The sequence below is a fragment of the Lissotriton vulgaris genome, chromosome 7, assembly GCF_964263255.1.
Source record: "Lissotriton vulgaris chromosome 7, aLisVul1.2, whole genome shotgun sequence".
NCBI classification, from domain to species: Eukaryota; Metazoa; Chordata; class Amphibia; order Caudata; family Salamandridae; genus Lissotriton; species Lissotriton vulgaris.
In genome coordinates this window covers 1,231,262,686-1,231,266,426 of record NC_141695.1, presented here as the reverse complement: position 1 = coordinate 1,231,266,426, position 3,741 = coordinate 1,231,262,686, and positions in this window count along the sequence as shown.

The following is a 3,741-nucleotide window of genomic DNA, read 5'->3' as shown; positions in this document are numbered from 1 at the left end:
GCACTAAAACTGACAATGCGCATCCATCTTTCTCATGTACATAGAGTGTAAAAGGCTTCGTATAATCTGGAGTACCTAACTCTGGTGCTGAACAAAGCTCTTGTCGTAACTGTCGGAAAGCCATCTCACATTCATCTGTTCATGGAATGGGCACTGGAGTGTCTTTCATCAGAAGTGCTAGCAGGGGTATAACAATGTGTGAAAAACCTAATATCCATTGCCTACAAAAAGAAGTAAGACCAATGAATGCACAGACATCTTTTTGAGAAGAGGGTACTGGTGTATATAAAATTGCTTGAATGCAATCGGAGATAAGTACATGGCCCTCCTTAGACAGAAGGTGACCTAAGTAGGTAACCTTTGGTCTATAATATTGCAATTTCTTTCGTGACACTTTGTGATGATGTGAAGCAAGAAAAGAAAGCAAGGACAAAGTACATTTTTCACACTGTTCAGGGGTATCGGCAGCCAGCAAGATGTCATCGACATATTGTATGAGAGCCACACCTGCAGGCAAAACGAAAGAATTTAGTTGTCCTTTCAATGCTTGACTGTAAATACTAGGACTCTCAGTATAGCCTTGAGGAACTCTACAAAATCTATACGATCGATTATTCAAAGTGAAACCGAACAAATATCGCCTATCAGGATGAATAGGGATCGTAAAGAAAGCGTTCTTCAAGTCTATCACAGAGAATGTAGTTGCTGTCGGAGGAACCAAAGTAAGAAGTGTTGTTATGTCAGAAACCACCGGAATTTGTGGTACTACAATCTTGTTAACTTCTCGCAAATCAATAATGAATCTGTAAATCCAAGTGTTAATATCTTTTTTCAAAATGGGCAGATTACGACTGTTACAAACATTGTAAGGGACTTCCTCCACAACCCCCACTTTAATCAAATCATGAGCAATGCATATAAGTGCTTCTTCTCCTTCCTGATAAATTTTATATTGAGGCAATCGTGGCAATGAAGCGCCCTCCTTGACACTAATATGCACTAGTGGGATAACCATCTGTCCTACATCTGTGTCTGACGTAGCCCAGAAACTACTAGGGAGTGAAGCTAATGCAGTATCCCCTTTAACAAGACAAGAACTCTGAATTATGGGGTAATTGTCATTCAAAATAACACGTACTCCTTCAGGAGAACTTCGTATCGTAGCCCTGAAATATTTGAGCATATCAAGACCAACAATATCATCTGGTGTGTTCGGGGAAAGCAAAAATGGACATGAAGCAGTGAACTTATCAACATGGAATGCAAGTGGTTGTGACAATGGGCTAAGGGAAGGTGTTCCATTGAAACCGATCGATGTAATGGTTAAGCCAGACAGGGGAGTCTTTGGAACCAATTGTTTAGCTCCTGTGTCAACCAGAAATTGATCAGTAGAACCCAAAACATGTGCTGTAACATAGGGACCCCTCTGATCTACTGGAACTTCAACTGATTCCTTACCCCATCCTAGGCAATCCTATGTATAAGCATAAGCAAAATTTTGAAAATCAGATGGCACATAGTCGGACATTTGAAATTGGTTCCTTCCATCAAAAGTGTTAAACCTATCCTGCCCACGTATATTAGCATCAAACCTAGCACGATCACCCATGCTTCCTTTAGACCCTGAATATCCTAAACGATTTCTCATTTGTTCCCGACCACGTGGACACTGCTGAGCATGCTGTGCTGGACAATCGGAAGCCCAATGCCCAAATTTCTTACAGTGCGGAGACTGGTCAACAGACAAATTTGAACGAGTATAAGATGGTAAAGACGAACCATAGGATCCAAGTCCACCTCTATTATTACTTCGATCATTTCCTCTAGATGGCGAACCATGAGTCTAAGCCAACATAACCTTTGTTTTTAATTCTTCTGTGGTCTTATCCTCATTACCTTTTGCTTCTAATTCCTGGCGTTCATAATACTGAGCCATAGTCAAGAGAGAAACTGGAGAAGAGGTAGTCTAAGAACTCTCGCTGGCCTTTAGGTGACTAGCTATTCCTGGCAAAAGGTTTGTGACATATTTATCGACAAACAGGTGCCTACCGTGTCATCTGTCAATGACTGGCCACTAAAATCGTAGAATGCTTCTTCAAAGCGTGTAAAGAAATCTGAAACAGATTCATCTGACTTTCACTTACAGAACACTAACACAGTCCAATCTATCTTTTTAGGGGGAATAATCGTCTTTAGCTTAAATAATATAGCTGTAGGAAGATCTAAAATTAATTTACACGGTTTCTGTGCTGGTTCCCTATCTACATCTATTTGTTCTAAGTCTGTCCATAACGCCCCAAAAGCTGCACGATCATCAATTTTATGAACAGTTCTCCATATATCAGGCGGCAATATCAATCCGAAAAATAAATCAATATCAGGCAAAGTCATAGTACAAGAGCTAATAGCACCCTCAACTTCCTCATAAAAAGCTGCTGGATTTTTACGCGGATCAGGCAAAGCAGTTTTAAGGTCCATAACATCTGCTCTATCCCAAGGAGTGTAAACCCAATTATAAATAAAATAACCCTCGGAATCGGCAGAACTCTTATCATCATCTGATCCCTTGCCTCTAGGAGGAATATACAAAGGATCGGCTTCCCGCATGTATTTCGCAAGAACTATCATAGTCTTATATGCTCCGAAGATAGAAGCTTGTGTCACACCGGTCTGAGATGTTTGTGCAGCTGCGTCTGCTGCCTTTTTCTCCTCTCGCAAACGGACTGCCTCAACACCTAATTTAACCAAACGCCAGATAAAGTCAGCCACCCGAGAAAAGAAAAAAGAACCATCACGCATTTGCTTACAATCATTTGCTATATCAACAGGCTCCAATTCCTCAGAATGTTTCCTGAAACTTCTGCGGCAAACACCTCTGTAAAATATACTTGCTCCCTTTCCTGCCAATCCTTCATATCATCTAAAAGTTCAGAGGCAGAAGCAGTATTACTGACAGCTTTGCATGCAGCAGATCTAAGCTCAGCAGAATGCACAGTGGTCAACATAGAACGAGTTTCCTGAACTTTGTCCTGATCTGTAGGAGATTCCTCGTCAGACTTATGAGGAGCGGAAGGGAAAATATACAGAGGTAGAGAACGATCTAATAACAAGAAATCATCTTGTGGTTTATTACGGATAGGATAAAGGGGCTGCCTAACAGCGTATTGGCCAGTTACCTGTAAATGGCACTCCCTATCCTCTCTCTCTTTCAGTTCTTTTATGTCCTTGTTTTTCAACTCTAATGCTTTTGCATTAATATTCTTTCGCTGTTTTTTCTCGACCAAGGCTTGCTCATGCTTCATTCGTTCCCGCACTTCTTCTTTCTCCCACATTTGTACACAGTCAAACATATCTTGCCTAGTCTTTCGCTTAAACATACATACTGCATCTTTTGCAAATCAAATGACCCATGCATAGGCCAACACAACTCAGGATCCTTGCTAGTATATTTATTCCATAACGTGCTGTACAATATAGAGGAAATACTATATTTAATATACATGTCCCTATTAGACGTCCCCTCTGGGGGGGCTGGTTGTGCTTCATCAAGTCTCAAACTGGTACCACTACAAAAGCAACAAAGTGTGCTAAAAACAGGCATGCCGTATAATAGTGCAGAATATGCAGTATTTATAATCAAAGTAGCACTTAAGGTACCTATAGTACGATGTGCTGTTCAAATCAATTCAGATGGTGAAAAATCTCCTCATTACCTGTCTATATAAATTGAAATGTATATAT